The sequence below is a fragment of the Thalassophryne amazonica genome, chromosome 23, assembly GCF_902500255.1.
Source record: "Thalassophryne amazonica chromosome 23, fThaAma1.1, whole genome shotgun sequence".
Lineage (NCBI taxonomy): Eukaryota > Metazoa > Chordata > Actinopteri > Batrachoidiformes > Batrachoididae > Thalassophryne > Thalassophryne amazonica.
Window position 1 is genome coordinate 4,330,847 of NC_047125.1, and position 12,478 is coordinate 4,343,324.

The 12,478-nt window shown below is 39.7% G+C and overlaps 2 protein-coding genes across 3 annotated transcripts in view; one reads left to right on the plus strand and one right to left on the minus strand.

The window, feature by feature from the left end:
* The window catches only part of LOC117504846, a 29,920-nt gene extending 23,633 nt beyond the window's left edge, over positions 1 to 6,287 (minus strand). For both annotated transcript variants that reach the window (XR_004558907.1, XM_034164398.1), the window contains exon 1: positions 6,139 to 6,287. The gene's annotated coding sequence lies outside the window, so the exon portion shown is untranslated. The remainder of the gene's footprint in view (positions 1 to 6,138) is intronic.
* Positions 1 to 12,478, plus strand: part of LOC117504818 — a 3,434,143-nt gene that overhangs the window by 1,855,466 nt on the left and 1,566,199 nt on the right. The gene's annotated exons all lie outside the window — the stretch shown is intronic.

Below are 12,478 nucleotides of genomic sequence, written 5' to 3' on the forward strand. Positions count from 1 at the left end.
TCTCCCGCACTTTTCTGCTCTGGGTGTGAAATGTTTAGTTATTCCTCGGCCTCCTTTAGCAGTAATGGTACTTGTAATAAGTGTAGCTTATTCATAGCTTTGGAGGCCAGGCTGGGCGAATTGGAGACTCGGCTCCGCACCGTGGAAAATTCTACAGCTAGCCAGGCCCCTGTAGTCGGTGCGGACCAAGGTAGCTTAGCCACCGTTAGTTCCCTTCCAGCAGATCCCGAGCAGCCGGGAAAGCAGGCCGACTGGGTGACTGTGAGGAAGAAGCGTAGTTCTAAACAGAAGCCCCGTGTACACCGCCAACCCGTTCACATTTCTAACCGTTTTTTCCCACTTGACGACACACCCGCCAAGGATCAAACTCTGGTTATTGGCGACTCTGTTTTGAGAAATGTGAAGTTAGCGACACCAGCAACCATAGTCAATTGTCTTCCGGGGGCCAGAGCAGGCGACATTGAAGGAAATTTGAAACTGCTGGCTAAGGCTAAGCGTAAATTTGGTAAGATTGTAATTCACGTCGGCAGTAATGACACCCGGTTACGCCAATCGGAGGTCACTAAAATTAACATTGAATCGGTGTGTAACTTTGCAAAAACAATGTCGGACTCTGTAGTTTTCTGTGGGCCCCACCCCAATCGAACTGGGAGTGACATGTTTAGCCGCATGTTCTCCCTGAATTGCTGGCTGTGTGAGTAGTGTCCAAAAAATGAGGTGGGCTTCATAGATAATTGGCAAAGCTTCTGGGGAAAACCTGGTCTTGTTAGGAGAGACGGCATCCATCCCACTTTGGATGGCGCAGCTCTCATTTCTAGAAATCTTATTTTCTTATTTTCATAAATCCTCCAAACTGTGACTATCCAGGGTTGGGACCAGGAAACAGAGTTGTAGTCTTACACAACTCTCTGCAGCTTCTCTCCCCCTGCCATCCCCTCATTACCCCATCCCCGTAGAGACGGTGCCTGCTCCCAGACCACCAATAACCAGCAAAAATCTATTTAAGCATAAAAATTCAAAAAGAAAAAAATATAGCACCTTCAACTGCACCACAGACTAAAACAGTTAAATGTGGTCTATTAAACATTAGGTCTCTCTCTTCTAAGTCCCTGTTAGTAAATGATATAATAATTGATCAACATATTGATTTATTCTGCCTTACAGAAACCTGGTTACAGCAGGATGAATATGTTAGTTTAAATGAGTCAACACCCCCGAGTCACACTAACTGCCAGAATGCTCGTAGCACGGGCCTAGGTGGAGGATTAGCAGCAATCTTCCATTCCAGCTTATTAATTAATCAAAAACCCAGACAGAGCTTTAATTCATTTGAAAGCTTGACTCTTAGTCTTGTCCATCCAAATTGGAAGTCCCAAAAACCAGTTTTATTTGTTATTATCTATCGTCCACCTGGTCGTTACTGTGAGTTTCTCTGTGAATTTTCAGACCTTTTGTATGACTAAGTGCTTAGCTCAGATAATTATAGTTGGCGATTTTAACATCCACACAGATGCCGAGAATGACAGCCTCAACACTGCATTTAATCTATTATCAGACTCAATTGGCTTTGCTCAAAATGTAAATGAGTCCACCCACCACAACGAGTCAGAGCTCTATTGAGCCGAGTATTCCTTTAACTAGTAATGACTTCATGACTTTCTTTGCTAATAAAATTTTAACTATTAGAGAAAAAATTACTCATAACCATACCAAAGACGTATCGTTATCTTTGGCTGCTTTCAGTGATGCGGGTATTTGGTTAGACTCTTTCTCCCCGATTGTTCTGTCTGAGTTATTTTCATTAGTTACTTCCTCCAAACCATCAACATGTCTATTAGACCCCATTCCTACCAGGCTGCTCAAGGAAGCCCTACCATTAATTAAAGCCATCACTTGACCTACCTATCTTAGCTAGTTATAGGCCAATCTCCAACCTTCCTTTTCTCTCAAAAATTCTTGAAAGGGTAGTTGTAAAACAACTAACTGATCATCTGCAGAGGAATGGTCTATTTGAAGAGTTTCAGTCAGGTTTTAGAATTCATCATAGTACAGAAACAGCATTAGTGAAGGTTACAAATGATCTTATGGCCTCAGACAGTGGACTCATCTCTGTGCTTGTTCTGTTAAACCTCAGTGCTGCTTTTGATACTGTTGACCATGAAATTTTATTACAGAGATTAGAGCATGCCACAGGTTTTAAAGGCACTGCGCTGCGGTGGTTTGAATCATATTTATCTAATAGATTACAATTTGTTCATGTAAATGGGGAATCTTCTTCACAGACTAAGGTTAATTATGGAGTTCCACAAGGTTCTGTGCTAGGACCAATTTTATTCACTTTATACATGCTTCCCTTAGGCAGTATTATTAGACGGCATTGCTTAAATTTTCATTGTTACGCAGATGATACCCAGCTTTATCTAACCATGAAGCCAGAGGACACACACCAATTAGCTAAACTGCAGGATTGTCTTATAAAGACATGGATGACCTCTAATTTCCTGCTTTTAAACTCAGATAAAACTGAAGTTATTGTACTTGGCCCCACAAATCTTTGAAACATGGTGTCTAACCAGATCCTTACTCTGGATGGCATTACCCTGACCTCTAGTAATACTGTGAAAAATCTTGGAGTCATTTTTGATCAGGATATGTCATTCAATGCGCATATTAAACAAATATGTAGGACTGCTTTTTTGCATTTGCGCAATATCTCTAAAATTAGAAAGGTCTTGTCTCAGAGTGATGCTGAAAAACTAATTCATGCATTTATTTCCTCTAGGCTGGACTATTGTAATTCATTATTATCAGGTTGTCCTAAAAGTTCCCTGAAAAGCCTTCAGTTAATTCAAAATGCTGCAGCTAGAGTGCTGACAGGGACTAGAAGGAGAGAGCATATCTCACCCATACTGGCCTCTCTTCATTGGCTTCCTGTTAATTCTAGAATAGAATTTAAAATTCTTCTTCTTACTTATAAGGTTTTGAATAATCAGGTCCCATCTTATATTAGGGACCTCATAGTACCATATCACCCCAATACAGCGCGTCGCTCTCAGACTGCAGGCTTACTTGTAGTTCCTAGGGTTTGTAAGAGAAGAATGGGAGGCAGAACCTTCAGCTTTCAGGCTCCTCTCTTGTGGAACCAGCTCCCAATTCAGATCAGGGAGACAGACACCCCCTCTACTTTTAAGATTAGGCTTAAAACTTTCCTTTTTGCTAAAGCTTATAGTTAGGGCTGGATCAGGTGACCCTGAACCATCCCTTAGTTATGCTGCTATAGACTTAGACTGCTGGGGGGTTCCCATGATGCACTGAGTGTTTCTTTCTCTTTTTGCTCTGTATGCACCACTCTGCATTTAATCATTAGTGATTGATCTCTGCTCCCCTCCACAGCATGTCTTTTTCCTGGTTCTCTCCCTCAGCCCCAACCAGTCCCAGCAGAAGACTGCCCCTCCCTGAGCCTGGTTCTGCTGGAGGTTTCTTCCTGTTAAAAGGGAGTTATTCCTTCCCACTGTTGCCAAGTGCTTGCTCACAGGGGGTCGTTTTGACCGTTGGGGTTTTTCCGTAATTATTGTATGGCCTTGCCTTACACTATAAGGCGCCTTGGGGCAACTGTTTGTCGTGATTTGGCGCTATATAAATAAAATTGATTTGATTTTTTCTACAAGAAGGTTAGGACCAGGGGATCCTGCCTGCCCAGATGGAACGTATCCTGCGGGCTATGTCCTCGACTCCTGGAGTTGCTGGCGTGTGGCATGCTTGGCGCCTTTCTCCATTGAGGATGTCGAGGATTTATTCATTTTTGGTCTCATAGTAGCAGGGCTGGTACTTTTTGGCTTATGTGCTGCCCTGATCTACCAGAAAATTGACAAGACGGCGGCATCAAGAACCACGGGCCCTCGCTTGTCCGTCATGATTAATGAGGTTGGCAAGGCAGTGCATTCTCAGATTGCGTTGACTCTTGAACTCAGACGCAAATTGGATGACACCTTGGAGCTGATGCGTGCCTTGCTGTTGAAGCTGAAGTCTTCGGAGGCCGGTGAAAATTCTTAATTCAATATTGGGCATATTCTTAATTCATAATTGGGATTTGGCTGTGCGAGTGGAACTGTTAATAGTGTTTTTCACTGCTCGGCTGCAACACTACAGGCTATCTAGCATCAAGGTCAATTGCCCACTGTTTACTTCCAGAGGAATTTATCCAGGCTCTGGTGAGATTATTCAGCTCCATTCTTATCTCAACCCACAAGGACAATAAACTGACAGACTTACACATGGACTGAAGCATGCTCCAGTTTTCTCCTCTCACCTCTTTCCTGCCCTCCGCCCTTCCTGTGGCTGGCCTCCGTTCTTTCCCAAGCTGGCAGGCAGCTCGACTTGACAGTTGCAGCGGCTACCAAAACACTCACATCGCCTCAATTGGAAAACTGACTGTTTCAAGTTTAGTGCACAGAAACAATGTCAAATGGCCTGTTTATGAGTTGTCCTAATTCTGATGTGTGCCATTGTTACGGTAAACAAGTAATAATTGTAGATCAATTGCTGTTTGTATGTGGAATGTGAGTGTGGAAATCTGAAATTTCCCCATTGAGGGATGAATAAAGGCTTATCTAATCTAACCTGTTAATCACAATATGAATATTAAATACGACAAACCATTTGTCCTGTATCATAGCTACATGTAAGACGTATGCAGAAAAAAGGCATGAAAATCAGTTTAGTATTCAGAGAGTTACGACGGATTGTTCCAATAGACAGCAGCGGTCGATGCAGCGTCTCCTCTTTATAATGTCTATGGTCAACTCATACTACTGATAGATCACACCCGTGCTAAAGCACGGCTCGACAAAAGCACTGATCCGATGGCCCGGCTGCCTTTTTTACATGTTCCGGGCCAGTGAAGTTCATATTTCACTGGTCCGTATGGGCCAGTAAGAATTAAATTAAAATTGCTTTGGGCAAATTTATTAGTCTAACCGTTTAGAAATCTGTCAAAATACATGTAGAAATGGAACATTTTCGCTACATCGTCCGCCATGTTTGTTGTGGTAGCTATGGGGCATGCGTGGGGGCCGTCTTCGTCTCTTTCCGCGCCACTTCGGCAATGTTCCGAACATTGCCGAAGTGCAGACGAACTTCGTCTGCAGGAGCATCTTCTGATGTGGCGCGAATTTTACTTCAACATCGACGCATCATTTTCGCTTACGCAAGATCGAGCGCAGTGAATATTATGAATTTCTTGAAACCTCCTGCCCCTGGGCAGAAACCAGGGAAGCAAAGGAAAGAACAGCTATCACCCTCAAAACAAGCACAGAAGAGGAAGGCTGCTGATGCTGAATATGAGAAGGGTGAGGAGAACTTGGCAAGCTTCCTGGAAGAAAAGATGGCCATGGCTGGAGCGTGATGAGGAGAGCAAGATTGTCTTCTGTGAAAATTACTCGGTCAACGCAAGTTGCCAGTTAGAGTATTGTATATTTACTGGGTCAATGCGGCGGCCGTCGGTTCGGCGCGGGCGTTAAAGTATGGGCCAGTGATATTTTCATCCGGACGAGTAACTTTCAAATTCTACTGGCCCTGTAGGCCAGTGCATAAATTGCTTTATTGTCAAGCCCTGTAAAGGAATTGTCACTTATAAAAAAAGCTGCACCAGACATAAAAATCAGTCTGGTGTAAGCAGGGATATTCCATGGAACATCAACAAATGTCAAACAATTTAAGCAAAATTATCTGAGAAAAGAGTGAACACCCCGACTATACTAAAATACGAAATGAATGAAATGGAGCAAAATGGAGCCGAATAATCACGAAATGGGGGTAAAAGGTAACGAAATGAAGCAGACTGACTTATTGATTGAAGTTTCATCTCTTGAACGCCAGATGGCGCACCTGCCCCAACTACATGAACTGAGCGCATCTCACAAAAACAAAAGCTAAAGAATTAAATAAAAGTAATTATTTGAAGTCAGTCTGGTTCAATCTGCTCCATTTCGTTACATTTTACCTAAATTCGTGATTATCAGGACCCAAACACCCTAAACTTGAAAATCGTCATGACGGCGCTGAGAATGTAACAACCTGGTGCAGCGCCGTTTCCATTGTTTAAACAGAGACCTGAATACAAATGTTTAGTGGACAAACCTGCTCTGGATCAGAGAACTTCAGCCTTGAAAACAGCTTCCAGCACGTTGACTAGTTTCTTCTCTTCTTTAAATCCACTCGTTTCTTCTTGCTGCTCTGCGATCTGTTTGTTTCTACCAACTCAAATATCTCAACATTAGCAGCAGTTAGCCGCTGTTTCAACAACCTTCTCAGCTCTTCCACCTTTTCACACTAACTTCACCTTTTCTTCTTCTTCCGGTTTACTGTCGACCTTTGTGCTTCTGGAGCTCTTCAAAAAACATATTCGAGGATCACAAAGTGAAGTTTGATCTGTTCAGAGAAGAGTTTCCAGCGTCTCCAGCTAACTAGCTTTAGCCTCACCCGCCAAAAGGAAAGTTCTTCTTCTTCTTCTAATAGATTCCGGCAGGCTGTACGCCGGCGTAGCATAATGCTGCCCCCCACAGGTAATAGTTAAATACTTTATCTTATTTTACACTGTTGAATAGACATTGGTGGAATGGAGGAACTTAATCACAGCTTTGTCCACTAAATGCGAGTAACTGCTCTCAGAAAAAAATTGACCTAAAAGAAAACACAGTCAATCCAAAGTCTGACAAATCTTTAAATAATTTCCGCCTATCACTAGAATACATAGGACAGCACATTAGGAAAGTTCTTCTTCGTTGGATTCTTCTTCTTCTATCGAGTTTTTTGCCGGTTTGGAAACCGACATGGTGCATTACTGCCACCAATTGTTGGGGTGTGGAGCATTAATGAAGTCTGATGTATGTTATATTAATGAGGAAATGTGGTTGATAAGGGAGGGGGAGAAAAAAGGTGGAGGAAATTACACTGTACTATATTCTGTTGAATAACTCTGTTCCCTTTAAATATGATAATACGCCTCCAAGCTGGTGGTATCAGTGTAGAAAAAGAAAGTAACCCCTTGAGTGTTAAGCTGTTCTGTCCTGGTGTTCTGTCATTGTCTAATAGAATTCTTCTTTGTCTGTTATGTTCTTGTCACTCCAGTAACACGTGCTCAGCCGTCTCTTCTGCTGCATCTCAAACACTGACCGGTTTCATGTTTTTTAATGATGTTGAGAGTTTGATTTAAACCTGTGTGATCTATACATAGTCGTGTGATTACTTCTTCTCTACTGTGACTCCATCTCTCCTGTCTCCTTGATACAACCTGTCCCTGAATTTTATATAAATTCTATGTCCCGTTGCTTTTGTCACACTTTGTTCATTTCTGTCTTGATGATCGTTTTAACTTCAGATTTACTAAGTGGAATGTTGATCTGTGTTTCTGATTTCAGAGCTGCTTTTAGATGGAACCCACATGAAACATACTGAAATATTCTGTTGTTGTAGTTTAAATCAGCTTTGAAGAATCTCATTGATCAGGTTTGGTCTGCAAACAGATTTGTCATTTGAAACGTGGATTAATGCTGCCATTAAATCTGAACAGATGACCTGGTGACAGAACTTCAGCTCATCTACCCACCACAGTGCAAGAAAAATTTCTAGCAATTCCACAGAAAAGACAGCTTTAGCGACTTATCAAATTGGGGAATGTAAACCGCTGTGTCTGTCTTTTCTGTAACTGGATCTTTAGATCCATCTGTCAATATTTGGATCGTATCCATATATTTCATAATAAGGTATGGCTGAATGAGACAGTCCATCCCACTGTACTTATTACTTTCCTTTGAAAGTTTCTCCATCTCAAAGTCACCTTATAACGATGGCGCTATTCAATATTTGAAAAATCAAAAATTCTTCAAAAATATGCAGAAAGACATTTTTTGAAACTGAGTGCAGCTGTACAACCAGAGGGAGCTCAATGATGTGTGATGTGAGTTTGGTTGCACTACAAGCTTCAAATAAAATGTTATTGAGATTTTATTAAAATTTATGACTGTAAAAAAATCTTCAAAATTATATCATCGTACATCTTTCCAATCTAAGTGTTGTAGTACAGCCAGAGGGAGTTCATTGATGTGTGATGTGAGTTTGGTGACACTACAAACTATAAATTCAAAGGTTATTGAGTTTTTACCCAAATTTATTGGAATTTAAAAAAAAAATAAAATTATACAAAAATTGTACAAAAGTTTATTTTCCCACCTATGTGTTATTGTACAATCAGAGGGCGTTCATTGATGTGTGATGCGAGTTTAGTTGCACTACAAGCTATACAGTGCTGTGAAAAAGTGTTTGCCCCCTTGACCTTTTACATGTTTTTTTAGGGCATCAAAAAACAAAACAAAAAATTCAGGGTTTGTATTTTAAAATGTCTAAAATCACGCCCTTTAAACTCACAGTGAAAAGTAATATCTACATTATGAATTAAAATAAATAAAAACTAAAAGCCGAAATGATGGCGTGAATAAGTAAGTGCCCCTTTAGTATAGCACATGTAATCCATCACTTTTATATACAGTTTTCTTTGGACAAGTCAGGGGATGGATACATGAACATTCCCAAGACACTGACTATGTCTTGGACATTATTTACTTGATTTATGAAGAAATGCAAACCAGGGGTGGTGGCCAAGTGGTTAATGCACTTGGTTTCAGTTCAGAAGGCTCCGGGTTCAAATCCCACCCCTGCCATATTTCTCCATGTAATGTGGAGTTGCGACAGGAAGGGCATCCGGCGTAAAACCTGTGCCAATTCAACATGCAGATCCACCTTGGATTTGCTGTGGCGACCCCAAGTGCAAACAAGGGAGCAGCCGAAGGGACTTACTATTTTACTATGAAGAAATACAAAGTGTGGCACTCTATGGTAAATCTGTGTGGAGTAGATAGTTCTCAAAAACTGAGGGACTATATAAGAAGGTGGAGAGTGAGGAAAGCCACCAAGACAACCCTGAAGAAGTTATAGATTTCTCTGGCTGTGATTGAAGATATTGTGCATAGTACAAGTTTTGCATTTTGTATCACCACTCCTGCCTTGAGTTGCACAGATAATTTTCTTTCAACAAAACATCAAATCTATGCTTGAATCACAAATGTGCCTTCTGGCAAATTGTAGCTGAACTTTCAAGTGTTTTTTTTTTTTTTTTATAGAAACCTTCTCTATACCACTTCATCATGAAGCTGTATTACTGGTGATGCAACACTCAAAACTTGCACTTTTATCGAATGGCAAAACATCACAGCTTCTGTTTCTATAATAATATACCAGATTTATATCTAGTCTACATACTAAAATACGTATACTAGTCTGTATTAATATTTAGGTTTTAGAAGCTAACTCCTATATATTATAGTAGTACCATATTTATTATATATGTTGTTTATTACCCTTATTATTTCTATATCAGTTATATATATTATGTCTTATGATATATTATTATATATACCCATTTTCTTGAGCTGCGTGGGTGGGTAGGGAGAGTTCCCATGGGATAAAAAAAGCTTTACAACCTACCATCCCTGGTTCTCAAGACCAGGCACCTAAGTGACTCTACTCTGTTCTACTCTTCTATTTTACTCTTCTTTTTTATATATTTAGATATACCTTTGTATACTAGTATAGTTCCACCTTAGAATTGGAATATAGTATAGAAGATTCACAACAAACAGTTGCCCCAAGGCGCTTTATATTGTAAGGCAAGGCCATACAATAATTACGTAAAAACCCCAACGGTCAAAACGACCCCCTGTGAGCAAGCACTTGGCGACAGTGGGAAGGAACAAATTTCTGATGTTTGTTTGTCTCATAACACTGTGGCAGAAGAAGTTACTGTACAGGCTTCTGTGGTTGTGATTGGAGAAATTGTGCACAGTGCATGTTTTGCATTTTGTATCTCCAGTTATACAGCTTCATGTTGAAGTGATACAGAGGAGGATTTTCTTTCACCAAATCATCAAATCCAGGCTTCATCTCAGACGGACCTTCTACCAAAATGGAGCTGAACTTTCAGGTCTTTTTTAAAGCAAAGCCTGGCTGCCTCAAACCTTTTTCCTTGTGGATTTATATCAGATCAGCGAGACATAAATATGACACACACACACACACACACATGTAAAATACATTACAGGACACTATGGAAATGAAGACAAAAGTCTTCAGACATGATATTGGAAACATACAGAGAAATGTCAACAAGTCCACTTTGTGAGGGGTTACACAATCTGAGGAGAGACTCATCACTGTCTCATCTCTTGTCTCTGTTGGATTTCAACAGGAAATACAGGATTTCAGTGATTTTGACTATAAAAATGATCAAAACTCGAGTGGCGTCTCTGGGCTCTTTAAGTGCACACTTTGATCTCATCCCTGATTTTGCTGCCGACTGTCTCACAAAGCCGACAAACAACGAACTCATGATGACTCAGTTGTTTTACCGACGACACAGCGGTCGCTCTATTTTTCAGTCTGTTTCCTTTAATTCAGTTTCTCTGCAGGAAAATCTACAAAATCTTCTTGAAACAATCACTTTGGACACGACCTTCAGTCCATCACCTGCTGGTGGAACCTCCACCATCAACTTCTGTCCCCGCTGATGGTTTGACCTCTGACCTTACAGGTACAGCAGCAGACATCATGAACCGCTTCTAGTTAATAACCAGAGCTCACCCGAGTTTATTCTCCTAATTATTTCCCTGCACTATGCAGGTGAGGAAAATGATGACACACCCCAAATAAAATTCTTTACCAACAGCTGTAAATTCTGTAAGAGTCATTTTAGTGTTTACACAATGACTGTTTAAAATTCCTTGAATACCATCTTGTGGTGATTTTTTTCTCTCATGCAATTTGGGGAATTTGTACAACTGCGGGTGAATTTCATGGTTTTTCGTGACCAAAAGTTGGCATTCAAAATTCAACAGGGAAGAACAGAACTTCAAACAAAACCAAATTCACCAGCTTTGTGAATTTTATTGTTTTCCAAACACACAATATTTGTTTTCAACATAAATCATAATTTTGTGAAGAAGTGAGAACAGTGTGAAATAAATCAACCTAATATGAATCAAAATGAAAACTTTTGTATGAATTTCACCTTAATGAAATCCATTTTTTTTTACTAACATTTATTATTTCATATATCCACATGGATGAATTATGAACAGTGTTTAGAAGAATTCAAACAAAACCAACAGAATTAAAATCTATCAGAAACTGAAAAAGTGTTTTGGTGAATTTCACTATTTTCACCATAAACAATTTCTACAATTTCCAAAACAATTCAAAAGTTCAATATTGTGAGGGGAAGGATTGTAAATCAGTGTTTAGATAAAAACAAACAAAAACAATCATCAAAATCCATCAAGAACTGAAGGAAAAAATTTGGGTAAATTACAGTTTTCACCCTAAAAAGTCCGTATTTTCCAACATTAAGACATTAATACACTCAGAGAAACTGATATGGCATCAGATCATGTAAAAAAAAAGAAAAAAAAGAAAAAAAAAATGCATTCAGATTGCCTTGCATCAGTGAGAATTAGGATGTCTAGAAACTTCCTACTTTTAAACTCTGAAAAGCCTGACATGATGGTTCTTGGTCTAGTGAGACATCAGCATCAATTTGACCAGTTAACACTCAGCCTAGGGTCGTGTGTCATTCAGGCGTATTATTACACACGCGTAGATATTAACTGTGCGCGCAAAGATGTCATGCCAAAAACAGAAAGTATCCCAATGGGTCTTCAATGTAGCTCCCTTCATCTAACTGTATGTTTTCTGTTTTTGTCTTTTTACTTTGATTTTTTTTTTTTTACTTTTTTTTTGGAGAATTTTTCAATTTGCTCTCTCTCAGGTGGTTGTTGTACTTCTACTGTGTCATTTGCCAACTTCCTGAACATGAGCCTGGGGTTTTTTTTGTTAATTGCTTGTTTATCGGTTTTGCTTGTTCAAGTATTTTCTTGTCTTTGTTCTTAATCTGTACTGCAAAATCTTTCACTAAGGCTTGATGTTCATCTAACCTCCCACCCAGCTGTTTATCTTCAACATTGTATTTTATTTTAATGCAATTTACTTTAAGATTCCTTTTGTGGTTTTGGCTTCCCAAAAATATGGCCATTTGGGAGATATTTGCTTTTAGGCGGCTGATTTTTTTTGTTGTAATTTTTTTTTTTTCCCCATTGTGGCACGGTATTCTTTTTCTTAATTGTGGTTCCTTTTCTCTCCAAATCTTGTGGGGCTAATTTACTTTGTACAGTAGTGTTCAGAATAATAGTAGTGCTATGTGACTAAAAAGATTAATCCAGGTTTTGAGTGTATTTCTTATTGTTACATGGGAAACAAGGTACCAGTAGATTCTCACAAAGCCAACAAGACCAAGCATTCATGATATGCACACTCTTAAGGCTATGAAATTGGGCTATTAGTAAAAAAAAAAAAAGTAGAAAAGGGGGTGTTC